General features: G+C 34.4%; 1 non-coding gene across 1 annotated transcript; it reads left to right on the top strand.

Moving 5' to 3' along the window:
* The first annotated feature begins 13,997 nt into the window (after nt 1-13,997).
* Nucleotides 13,998-14,116, top strand: LOC126020988 (5S ribosomal RNA). Its single transcript, XR_007499621.1, has one exon. It is a non-coding gene; the product is annotated as a 5S ribosomal RNA (ribosomal RNA).
* Nucleotides 14,117-14,355: the final 239 nt, after the last annotated feature.

Here is a 14,355-nt window from a genome sequence, read left to right as displayed (position 1 = left end):
TTCTAATTTTGACTTTTTTTGGTTCTTCTTGAGAGGTAAGGGTTCATAATTTATGGATAATTTAGAGGTATTAAAGGGAAATGGAACAAAGTTCAGTCCAATTGACTCAACAGAAAATTTTTAACAGATTATTCAGTTTATTTTTTATTTATAATATACTCTGCACAAAATCAACTATATGATCTGAAGATTGAGTTCTCTGATGTTCAAAGTATGCATATTAATACAAATCAATATTCTAGTACTATATATACTTTTTGGCTTAGCTTACGTGCAATAAAGTCAACAGAAGATGCAGATCATTTCTATTTGACATTTCCATCACTGTTCTGAAGAAACTTGTGTTTCTTGTTGAACACAGTCTTTCTAATGGCATCATATGACTTGTAATGATAAAAGGACATTTTGGAGGCAAGAGCAATAGTATAACAGGTAAGGCATTTGTCTTGCACAATACTGACTAGATTCCTGGAATCCTATACGGTCTCTCAAACACCTCCAGGAATGATTCCTGAGTAAAGAATAACCCTGAGTAATCCCTGAGCATTGCTGGGTGTGGCAAAAAAAAAAAAAAAGAAAGAAAGAAAGAAAGAAAAACTAAAGAACATTTTCATTGCTTTTATTCATAGCAGTTTTTGAAACTTTCCTTTGGTAAAATTTTTTTTCTTCATTAATAGGTAGGTAGTAATTTTTGTGACGTCATATGGCTAATGCTTAAATACCACTGAAACTAAGAATTCATAATTGTAAAGTTGCAGGAAAAATGTTTTTTAAGTCTATGGAGAAAAAAGAAACCCTTGTACACTCTCAGTGGGAATATTAATTTTGCTACAAAAGCAGTATAGAAAAAGGAAATTTTGTAACATCCAATCATCCAACTTCTCCCAAAATACCTTTTAAGAGCACTCATTTGAAGAGATCTGTGTATACAGTACAGCATTATTTACAATAACAAAAAGATAAAGACATATTTACATATGAATAAACATGCAGCATATATACATAATATAACGTATATACATTCTATATACAATTTTTGTTCCAAATAAATACAATATATTTATTGTATATATAGATAGTAATAGAATTTATTTCTAAAGAACATTAAAACATTGTGATTTACAACAGCAGAAATGAATGTAATTATTAAGGTAATAAAAAGGTCTAATAATTTCACTCATAGGCATATAGAGAAAACCAAAAACGTATTATACTAAATAAAACAAAAGTAAACTTCCAAAGAATGAAACAATTTAGTGATTACTGAAGGGAAGGGAAAATCAAAGTAGTTAATTCTGGTAACAGGATGCAGTTACATGTTGAAAGACAAGATAATAAATAGATGATGATAGATAGATAGATAGATAGATAGATAGATAGACAGACAGACAGACAGACAGACAGACAGACAGACAGACAGACAGACAGACAGACAGACAGATAGATAGATAGATAGATAGATAGATAGATAGATAGATAGATAGATAGATAGATAGATAGATAGATAGATAGATAGATAGATAGATAGATAGATAGGTAGGTAGGTAGGTAGGTAGGTAGGTAGGTAGGTAGGTAGGTAGGTAGGTAGGTAGGTAGATAGATAGATAGATAGATAGATAGATAGATAGATAGATAGATAGATAGATAGATAGATAGATAGATAGATAGATAGATAGATAGATAGATAGATAGATAGATAGATAGATAGATAAGTGTGTTTATTTTCAATGATGTACTCCTATGAATTATCTAATATTATAATTCAGTTACTTCTATTAAAAAGAAACCCTACGTGGTAATAACCATATATTGGAATATTGGATAGTTTTATCTCTACAGAATTCCAGAAATTAAACATTTTATGGAAACCAAAAAATAGAGTAGCACTTATTAGAGTTCAGGGCATGAAAGGTTTACAGCAAACATCTATTTTGGAATGTCTTTCTAAGTATGCAACTATCTTCATATTGAGAAACTAAATTTTAAAACATTATTAGTTATTATAAAATCATGTTTTATATTAAGTGCATTTTTATCTTCCAGTTTGTTCAAAAAAACCCTCAATTTAATGAAGCATGCTGATGCACAATTTACCTTTTCTTTTAGCAATTTTCTATTGGGTTAATATCAAAATTTTATTATGTTTTTATTATGTTTATTATGTTTTTAGAATACTAGAGAATTAATGACTGTCCTCACTTTCATATTAGAGCAAAGAATCTTAAATTATTTTTTTCTAACTTTTACTATTTTTATTGCAAAATTTTATTTTGTTCTAAATAATTTTGGGGGTCACACCTAAATAATTTGCGGGCTCACACCTGGCGGTGCTCAGTGATTACTCCTGGCTCTCCACTCAGAACTGAATCCTGGAAAGCTTGTGGGGCCATATGGGATGCAGAGGATCAAATCCGGGTCTGTTCTGGGTCGTCCCCTTGCAAGGCAAACACCCTATCATTGTGCTATCACTCTGGTCCCTGTTCTAAATAATTTTTAAAGCAAACCTGCATTTCACAAGTTATCTCTTTATAAATCACAATACAATAACCAAGAAGTATTTTGCCCAGTCGTTTAAATAACAGTAAATAGCAAGGAATCAAAATTGCAACACATTAAATTTATTATATATTTTTCCTACTCATATAACTACTAGTTATTGGTTGATTGTAGGCTGGCTGCCATCAGCTCCAGGCTGTGGGTTAGATTCGTTCTGTCACTCCTACCCACATGATATTGATTAAAACAAATCAGATAAAGCCCAAAATCAATAAGGAAGGAAATGGAAAGAAGAATTATAAACAAATTTCATCTCAAGTAAGTAGCAAAATGTCATATTTGTCCTTTGAATGTCTGTTCATATAATTAAAATAGTCAACACCCAAATCTGATTGCTCATAAAAGTCTCATAAAGTTAAAAAACATATAGGATGATTATATTTCAGAAACTTACTGGATCAAAATTTGGGGTGTGGAAGCTAAAATTTTTTATGTAGTTAGTGGTGTGCCTCAGTAGTAACACTGGCCTCATGTGCACAAGACCCTGAGTTTAATAAAAATGAATATCCCATACATTCAAAGCAGGTTTGGAAGCTTTCATTATATATTAGAAATTTAGAAATATACTAGTTAGTATATTCCTAACCATTTCAAAATAATTATCTTTATTCATTTTGGTTGTCCATTATTCTAGCTTTCCCTCTATTCATGCATATGCAATAAAAAATGCTGAAATAAATATCTCCAAACTTTCTAGATATAATAAAAAGGTTTAGGATTTTTTTAATATTTTGGGGGGTCACACCAGCAAAGCTCAGGGGTTACTCCTGGCTCTAAGCTCAGAAATTACTCCTGGCAGGCTTAGGTCACCATATGGAATGCCAGGATTAGAACCACCATCTTTCTGTATGTAAGGAAAACGCCCTACCTCCATGCTATCTCTCCGGCTTCTTAATATTTTTTAAGTTTAGGATTTTTAAGTAAAAATAGAAGTATTTATTCAGAACTTAATAAATAATAATACTGCACAATAAATACCCATAAAATAAAAATATACTGGCAGAAATTTTATAAAATTAAAATTAAATTAAATTAAAAATCAATGTCATAATAATAAAGAATTTAAATCTTTTAGAAATAAGTAAAAATAAAAGAATTCCAAAAATAAAAATAATACACTGAGCATCTCAAATATAACACTAAAAATCAGAACATCTTAACTTTTAAGAGTTTTTGTATAGACTGAGGAAATATTAAGATAATATAATAAAAGTAACTGTATAAAATTAAATTTAAAAATGTCATGTCTAGTCCAGTCATTCGCTGAGGTCTAAGTTTAGATACCTAATCACTTTGTAGACATTTCCTTATATGTAATATATAAAATATACAAATATTTCTAAAATAACAGTAGTTTAAAAACTGACATTCTTCTTGAAACCGATTATAGTCAAATAATCTCATTATTAAGAAAAGTTTGTATAGTTATGAATACACAAGAGAGACCTAAAACCCATTCTGATCATTATCTTGCAATCAATGTAATGTGGCTTTTTTAAATGTGTCGCTTTCATTTATTTCTCTTCCATGTTTACTCCAAGTGCCTCACTCAGATTATTGTCATCTTTGTCTGGGGTACAAGAGCTGAGTCTCCTCACACTCAGACTTATTCTTCTATGACTTATTCTCAACCTGCAGCCGGATGAGTTTTAAATTACTTTTTATTGTTCTAAATATAAAGTGTAAATGCAAGGAATAACCAATCCCTGTCTATTCTTGCCATCTCACCCTTGACCTTCTCTTTAACCTTATTGACATATTACGTTTTACTGGAGGATATATAAAGCCTCTTCGTATAAAAACTGCACAATTTCTTCTTGGCTAGAAATGTTCTTGCTTCCTCTCCCACTGAATTTGTTTCTGCAAATCTTTCCAGACAGTCTTTCCCTCAACTTCCAATTTAGTAAAACCATCTAATTATTCCCATATGGCACCTGGTATTATTCCCTCATAATCAAATTGACCCAAAAGAAATTAAGAAATAAATTCAAAATCAAAAATGAGCAAACATTATGAGCAAAGACAGATATCTTCAATCTTTCTATCCACCAAATCTAGTGTGAGAACAATTTAGATGTTCTAATCTAATTTATAATCTCATTACTCTCTATATATCTGTGGTATTTGATATAGATTTAAGTTATGATCCTATGTATTAATTTTTCTCTGTATTGCTAACTAAGTTTTTGTCAATCTTCTTCAGAAACATTTGGGTTAGGTTTTTAAGACAGAACAAGCTTCAGGGAACCAGATTAGGAGAGAAATTTCTGAACACTCTAATGCTCTCCCCCAACCCCCGCAACTCAGCCTTCATAAAAATGTACTTTTCCACTCTCTTAGAATTCTTTTGGGGATCACACCTAGCTATGCTTAGGGGTTGCTGACTCAGGAATCATTCCTAGAGAGGTTCCGAAAACCATATGAGATACAGAGAATCAAATCTTGGTCTGTCGTGTGCAAAGTGAACACATTTTCTACTGTAATATATCTCTCCTACATCTCAGACTTTTTTAAGTAAACGGTTCTATTTAGAAAATAAGTGAGAAAGAAGAGAGTGAAAAAGCGAGAATTTTATAAAATAAAGGGAAATAAATTATGAACCCTGAACTAGGATACTAGTTTATCTGGAGCTCAGAATAGAGTACCTCAGACTATATATATATATATATATATATATATATATATATATATATATATATATATATATATATATATATATATATATATATTGGTTTTTTATTTATATATTGTTTTTTAATTTATATATTTTTCTTTATGTATATTATATAATATATATTATTTTTGGGGTCACATGCGGCAGCTCTCAGGGGTTAATCCTGGCTCTGAGCTCAGAAATCACTCCCAGCAGGCTGGGGGAACCATATGGGATGCCAGGATTCGAACCACTGTCAATCCTGGGTCTGCTGTGTGCAAGGCAAACCCCTACCACTGTGTTATCTCTCTGGCCCCTAATATTTTAATTGCTTTATTTAAGCACTGTTGTTAGAAAATTGTTCATAGTTGGTTTCAGTCGTAATATGTAAACCACCCTTCACCAATGCAACTTCCCTGCCACTAATGGCCCATTTTCCCTCCCACGCCTCACCCCCTTATGCCTTGATTAGGAGGCAAGTATTTTGCTTCTCTCTCTCCTCTCTCTCTCTCATTCATTCTCTCTTTTATGACATTCTGATTTTCCCTATTAATGAAGGAGTACTTCATGTGTCAGTTTATTCAGCATCTAGTTCTTGTCCAGAGTGATCAGTTCCAACTATAATTGTCATGGATGACCTTTCTCTACTCTAACCGCACTCGCCACTCTGCAGCAAGCTTCCTAGCATGGATTGCTCCTCCTGGTCTCCATTTTCTCTGAATATTATTACCATACTGTCTTTTATTTTTCTTCTATCACAGAAATGAGTGATGTTATTCTGTGTCTATCCCTCTCCCTCTGACTCATTTAGCTCAGCATAATAATCTCCATGTCCATCCATGTATAACCAAATATCATCAACTTTATTTTTTTTCTAATGACTTCATTTTTTTCATTGTGTAGATGTACCACATCTCCTATAGCCACTTATCTGTTGTTGGTCACCTGGACTGATTTTAGATGCTGGCTCTTGAAAAATAATGCTTCAATAACATAGAATTCAATAACATAGAATGCAGAGAACTTTTTTGTATGGTGTTTTGTGTTCCTAGATTATATCCCTAGGAGTGGTATGCTGGGAGAAATATATGAGAGTTCATTGTCAGTTTTGAGGAATATCCATAATGTTTTCCAGAAAGTTTGGGGATGACATTCCTAGCAGCAGTTAATGAGAGTCCCTTTCTCCCCACATAAATGCTAACACTGGTTGTTCTTGTTCTTTGTAAAGTGTGCCAGTCTCTGTTGTGTGAGATGATATCTCTTTGCTGTTTTGATTTGCACTTCTCTGATGATGTCAAGCATTTTTCATATGACTTTGGCCATCTGTATTTCTTCTTTGAGGAAATATTTGTTCATTTCTTCTCCCCAATTTTGATTATATGTTTTATTCTTGTTAATTTCTGTCAGTACCATGTATATCTTAGATATTATTAACTACTTATCTTATTGGTATTTGGTGAATATTTTCAATCATTCTGTGGGTAGCCTTTGAAGTGGTGGCAAGATTAACATCATTAAAATGTCAGTACATCCCAAAGCAGTTGTACAGACTTAATACGATCCCTCTAAGGATATCCATGACATTCTTCAAAGAAGTGATTAAAACACTCCTGAAATTCATTTGAAACAATACACACCCACTAAAAGCTAAAGCAATCATTGGTCAAAAAGAAGATAGGAGGCATCACTTTTCCAAATTTTAAACTGTACTATAAAGCAGTCATCATTAAAACAACATGGTATTGGGATAAAAACAGACCCTAAGATCAATGGAATAGACTTGAGTATTCAGAGATTAAACCCCAGACAATCAATTAATTTATTATAAAGGGACAAGAAATATAAACGGAATAAAAGAAAGCCTTTTCAACAAGTGATGTTTGGATAACTACATGCAGAAGAAAAAGTGAACACAGATCTCTCCTTACACCATGCACAAAGGACAAATGGATTAAGTACCTTGAAATCAGACCTGAAACCATAAGGTATGTAAAGGGAAACATAGGCAAAACAGTCCATCACATTAAAACTAAAGACATCTTCAAGGAAGAAACTTCACTGGCCAAGCAAATGGAAGCAAAATTTAAAACACTTGCAACTACATTAAACTGAGAAGTTTCTACACTTCAAAGGACAAATTTTATTGCTTGTTTGTTATGTGAGTCACACCCAGTGATGTTGTCAAGACATACTCTTAAATCTTGGCTCAAGGATCAGTCCTGGTGGTGCCAGGGGGAACCATCTGGGATGATGTCAAGGGTCAAATCAGTCGCTGCATGAAAAGCAAGTGCCCTATTCAAACTATACTTTAGCTCCATTAAGACATATTTAATCACTTTAGTTTGAAAAACATTTTTGTTGTCAAAGTTCTGGTACAGAGTTAAGTAATTTTCTTTGCATGGGGTCAAACATGGTTTATCTCCCACACTGTGGTGTAGTATAGTCCTCTCAGTACTCCCAGGAATAGTTTTGGAGCACAGATAGAATTAGACCCAGAGCAATGCCTGGTGTGTCTCTAAAGCCCAAAAATATTAAAAGAAAAAAGTATTTTCTTATATTGTTTGTTGAATTATCTACTTTAAGAAATATTCTGTTGGTGCCAGAGTGGTAGCTCAGCGGTAAGGCTTTTGCCTTGCACGCAGCTTATTCGAACAGACAGTGGTTCAAATCTCGGCATCCCATATGGTTGTCCATGCCTGCCAGGAGCGACTTCTGAGTGCAGAGCCAGGAGTAGTTCCAGAGCACTGTTGGGTGTGACCCAAAAACAAACAAACAAAAACAAAACAAAAAAAAAAAAAGAAATATTCTGTTGAGTTGTTCTTCTGTTCACTACTAGAATATCTTTATATAATTTTATAAATTACATATATTAATTTTTAATTAGGCATATAACTTAAAAACTTAACCAATACTGCTAAATTATACACCAGGGGCTAACTCATTTCATACAACTGACTATATATTACCAAAATTGGGCTTAGATAGGTTAAATGCTAGCTTCACTTTTCCCTTTATGCCCCTGACAGAAAAAAATGAAACTTATATTTAACTAAGTAAAAGCATAAACACAAGACATGAAACTTTTCTAGGGATTTTAATTAATTGTCAACCAGAAATCACTCGCCATTACTTCACTCTTCTACGCTTCAAAACCAAGGAATTTCCCTATGCACCCTAAGATTCAATGCTAAGTGTCTGTCAGCAACAGCTTGATTTGTGAACTAAAAGTAAAGATATGAAACAGAGCTTCCCAAACACTTTAGAAAAAAGTTCTGGCATACAGTTGAAAACCTGTCTGCAAATCAATGTGTTTTCTACATTGTGAAAGACACTCATGCTATTCTCCATTCCTTCCATCTACCCTCTTCCCTCCTGAATTTAGATTGGAGCTACTGTTGCTATTTCTGTTGTCTGTATTTTAAAGTTTGTACAGTCGGAAAGTGTGAGTTGCATAATACAGATAATCTTTGTTGCATGAGAGATACTGACTTAATGAACTCCACTTGGAAAATTCTCATTGAATTTTTAAAAATTTTTCATGCAAAAATTGCAACATAGCTGATGCTGAGAAGAAATGCTACAACAGTACAGCAGTTATTTCTCCTTCTGGGCCAAGCCTCCCAAAATAAAAATATATATAATTGATAATAGATTTAGATATGGGGGAAAATTAGCAAAGGGAAACATCTGCAGAGTACTGTAGAGATGCTATTAATAGAATATTGCAGGCTCCCACCTGGGGAATTAAGAAGGAAGTTAAATCTTGAAATTCTAAAAAGGTTTCAATTTAAAATGCTTTTCTCAATCCATGGTGGTATTTATTCTTGTTAAATAGCATATCAGGCTTTTTTATATGAATTTTTAAATCTACAACAGTGAGAAAAATATACTTATAATTTAATTCTAATTGGTAAATGTCAAGCTTCACCAAACTTCTTCCTGTTGGAACTAGGGTTTTACTTGCCAAAGGTCAGCCATCATGTTTAGACATACAGCGAAGCAATATGTGCCCCAGTCTACTCGGCAAAGATTGTCATCAGTTCACACATGACAATTCTTTCTAGTCACTCACACTTATATGTACTTACATATTCATTGACAATGTGATTAATTCCCAGAAGTAACAACAACCTAGACTCAAAAATCAACCAAAAAAAAAAAAAAACAATCTAGATTCTGCCTTTTCATCCTCACCATTAATGCTATAACTAGTCTTCGAAACTGGGACTGGAGAGATAGCTAGTCTTCGAAATAAAATTCTTTCATTTCCTCATGGAACTCTTTGTATTCTTCTAACTCTTCTGAACTCTTTTTAGAGGTGCCTGTAATCAATAGAACATTGTGGGGGTTATGCTGTGTCATTTCCATTCATGGTCCTAAAACTATGACAAATATTGAATCAAGCAGATAAACTGAGGACAAGACCTCAGGTATATATCACAACCATTTCTAACCTAATGTTTTGGGACATATTTAATATGCAGGTAATATAACTATGAAGTTCCTCCAAGAGGTACATAGTTGGCCTGGATCTGCCCAGATCTAGTTACAAGGGACCCAGTTCATCCAAAACGTATGAGTGTTTCTCACACTTCTTTTTATCAATCTAAAAGTATTAGAATACTTGCTTCAGAGCATCTCTGATCCTGTTTCTGTCTTATATATTTGCATGCAAAAATACAAACACACTCACACAGACTCATACAGTCAATAGTTAGCACATCTGCTTCCAGTGATCAGATTTACTGAATAATAATTCTGCATTCAATTTGCATAGCATTAAATAAAACAGTGGCATAAGTGTGTATATAAATCAGTATTTATTCTTTCCATTATGTATCTAATTTTATTTTGTTTTCATAACAATTAGAATAATTTTATAGAAGTTGTACTCGGGGTGCTTGGGGGGCAATTAGGAACACACTGGGTCATTCTCAGAAAGCTATGTAGTACATTCTAAGCACAGACTCTGAGCACAAACATATGAATTATCTTTCTGGATCAGATAGCTAGATGATTTTTATTTGATACAACAGATATTATAACAGCAAAGATATACTAGTAAAAAGTAAGTGGTGAGAATATGAATATATTTCAAAAATGTTTGTCTTGGGGCTGGAGCAATAGTAAGTGAGGGGGGATTTGCCTTGCATGTGGCCAACCCAAGTTTGTTCCCCACATCTCCTGAACCTGCCAGGAGTGATTTCTGAGCAGAGTCAGAAATAACTCCTGGACCCCACCAGATTTGGATTCCCAAAAAAGTTAATTTTGAGCCATGTCTGACTACTACTGGCACAGTGATTGGGGACTGCTCTTAAGAGTACTGGGAAACCATGGGGATCAAACTCATGGTCTATTTATGCAAAACATCTCTGTAAAAAGAATATTGTAATATTATGCGGTTCTAACTCTGGCATAAGTCCTTACTCCTCATGAAAGCAAAATAAAATAATTACTACCAGTTCTAATATTTTGAAATAAAATGACATCTACAAGTATAAATCACCCAAATTCTCACTCAAACTATTTATTTTCAGGCAGATTTTCAACTCAGAAAGACATGCCACATCTTGAAAGCCCTTTCTACTCCTTCACTTCTCAGTTTGTATGTATTTTTTCTACTTTTTTGCCACAGATTGGGGTTCTCAGGGCTAACTCTGTGCTCTGGGATCACTCGAGGTGGTGCTCCAGGGGTCATATGTGCTGCCAGGGATCTACCTATGGTCAGCCGCATGCAAGGCAAGTACTTTATCTTTTATATTATTCTTCCAGCCTCGCCTTCACATCTCTTAAGCTAATTCCATCCAAAAGTTGAGTAGTCTGATATTAAGCTAAAATTATGGTTAGGATCATGGGTAGTCCATTACAAATATAATAAAGTAGCTCTTTTTTCTTAAATAATATCTTTATTTAAGCACCATGATACCATGAGTACAAGCGTGTTTGTAGTTGGATTTCAGTCATAAAAAGAATACCCCCCTTCACCAGTGCAACATTCCGACCACCAATGCCTCCTTTTCCCTCCTCCCCGACCCCCAGCCTGATTTGAGACAGGCATTTTACTTCTCTCACTCATTAACATTGTCATGATAGTAAGTAGTGCAGTTATTCCTCTAACTGGGCTCACCACTCTTTGTAATAAGCTTCATCTCGTGGCCTCTTCCTTCCAGCCCACATCTCCATTGCCTCTGGATATTATTACAATAATGTCTTATTTTTCTTAAAACCCATAGATGAATGACACTATTCTGTGTCTATTTCTCTCCCTCTGACTTATTTTACTCGCATAATAGTTTCCATGACCATCGATATATAGGAAAATTTCATGACTTCATCTCTCCTGATGGCTGCATAATTCCATTGTGTATATATGTGTATATATATATATATATATATATATATATATATATATATACCACAGTTTCTTTAGCCATTCATCTGTTGAAGTGCACCTTAGTTGTTTCCAGATTCTAGCTATTGTGAATAGCGATGCAATGAATATGGGTGTGCAGAAGACATATCACTAATCATCAGGGAGATGCAAATCAAAACAACAATGAGGTACCATCTCACACCACAGAGACTGGCACACATTACAAAGACCAAGAACAATCAGTGCTAGAGGAGATGTGGGAGAAAGAAACTCTCATTCACTGCTGGTGGAACCAACCTTATGGAACCTTATGGAAAACAATATGGAGATTCTTCAAAAAACTGGAAATTAAGCTACCACATGATCCAGCTATATAAATCCTAGGGATATACCCTAGGAACACAAAAACACAATACAAAAATAGAATAATTCTTAATCGGTACCTAGAACACTAGTATCACATTTCTTTCTGGAAACTACAACCATATACTTCTTCAGTACAAATATTCTCAGAACTCAGGTAAGTAGCAATGCTACCAATAGAAAATTTTTCTATGATTCCTTCATTGATTAAAAAGTCTCCACCCTAGGAGTAGCGCAATGACCAAGACCACCAACTACAGAAGATGGATTAAAATGACACGGAAGGAACAGAACTCCTAGAACCACAAAGAAAGTCTTCATCATAAGCTCCATTTCTTGACCTATGCAGCTACCAAGATCTCTAGATATAGAGGTCTGATTTTATCACCCATGACAAAGCAGAAGTCATCCATACACCACAAAAGCACCAAGGGGAAAGTAAATGAACAGACAAGGAGTCTACAGTCAATCCCATGACAGTATACTTCAAGGGTAGAGAAAACCTGTATATCCTAGGCCAAGGTAATTCTCTCTCTAATGCCCCCAATATTTACTATGCCTATGCAGGAAAAAATAATCTTTTTCATCTATTTATTTATTTATTTATTTATTTATTTATTTTTATTACTTTTTATTTTGTTTATTTAATTTTTTTGACTTCTTTGTTTTGTGTTTTGGTGTAGATATTGATGTTGATGCCTCCAATTTTATTTTATGTTATTTTATCTTTCTCTTTCTCTTTGCGCTGTGGCATGGTTTTATTTCAGGACCAAGACTATTATGTGGTGCTTGCCATTAGTGCTGTAGTGCTCACTGGATATTTTATTTGTTGTGGTATTTCAATTCCTTTTTTCCTGTCCTCTCTCAAACTGAGGTTGAGAGCCTCTAGAAGGACTATGCTCATTTTCGGCTTATTTGATTTTTAACCCACATTTTTGCTTTTCTTTTTTTCAAACAAAACCACATAACTTGAACTATCTAGTCCCGCTTCTCAAATAGAGAGGAAAATAAGGGAGGGTACCAGGACCAAACAAATATATGATCACTAAGTAGTAAGCCAGACACAGAGGGGACCACTTGTCCTGGCAGCCCAGTGGGGGAGGAGGGGGGATAGGGGATGCTGGATGGGAAGGGGGGTGGAGGGAGGACAAACTTGGTGATGAAAATTCCCCCGATTCAATGTTAATATGTACCTAAAATACTATTGTGAAAGATATGTAAGCCAATATGGTCAAAATAAAATAAAATATGCTATTTTCTCTGGATATTAAATTACAATAAAAGAAAAAGAGACATATCAACCATATTTTAATGTACACACCATGGTTAGAAGATTGTTCATTATACAGTTTTTTTAACGTATAATGTTCATGATCGAGTTACAGTCACACAATGTACAAATGCATTTCCCATCACTAGTGTCAACAGTTTTCCTTTCACTCTCCCTCAATCCCTTTTTCTCCCACCCATCTTCCCCCACCTGCTTCTGGAGCAGGCATTTTACTTTATTCTCTTTCTCTCACTCTCTCTTCTTTCTTGATAGGGTGGTTTGCACTACTGTTAATGAAAGAGTACACTGCATGTCACTTTATCCCCTTTCAGCATCTAGTTCTTGTCCAGAGTGGTCAGTTACAACGATCACTTTCATATTAGGCCCTTCTGTAGTCTAACTGCACTCTTTGCTTTTTGTGGCAAGCTTCCGACCTTGGACTGGTCCTACTACTACTCATATTTATTGTCTCTAGTTTTTATCCTAATGATAAATGCTATTAAGAATAGTATCTTTTTTCCAAGAATCTGGAAACACAGTTTTCTATTTGAATGCACTTATTTTTGCATCTTTCAGAAAAAAAGGTCTTGTAAATAAATATATTTCCTTTTCTCTTTTGGTCTTTCATAAAGCTTTAAGTCAATTTTGTTCATAGAGTATATCTGCCTGAGTAATACATTTAGTATTAGTTTTATCATTACTTCATTAGCTTTTTCTCCATTTTATCTACAATTACTTCTATTATTATTTGGTTACATGCACTCTTAAAAAAATTTTTTTTGGTCTACGGCCATACCACCCTGAACGCGCCCGATCTCGTCTGATCTCGGAAGCTAAGCAGGGTCGGGCCTGGTTAGTACTTGGATGGGAGACCGCCTGGGAATACCGGGTGCTGTAGGCTTAAAAAGAAGAAAAAAAAATTTTTTTTTTGTTTTTCGGGCCACACCCATTTGATGCTCAGGGGTTATTCCTGGCTATGTGCTCAGAAATCGCCCCTGGCTTGGGGGGTACCATATGAGACGCCAGGGGATCGAACCGTTGTCCTTTTCTTGGCTAGCGCTTGCAAGGCAGTTACCTTACCTCTAGTGCCACCTCGCCGGCCCCACACTCTTAAAAATTTGAGATTTTAAAATCCTCAAA

This window comes from Suncus etruscus, chromosome 10 (assembly GCF_024139225.1).
Source record: "Suncus etruscus isolate mSunEtr1 chromosome 10, mSunEtr1.pri.cur, whole genome shotgun sequence".
Lineage (NCBI taxonomy): Eukaryota > Metazoa > Chordata > Mammalia > Eulipotyphla > Soricidae > Suncus > Suncus etruscus.
Note: the sequence above shows the minus strand (reverse complement) of the source record. Positions and strands in the feature narration are given on the sequence as shown.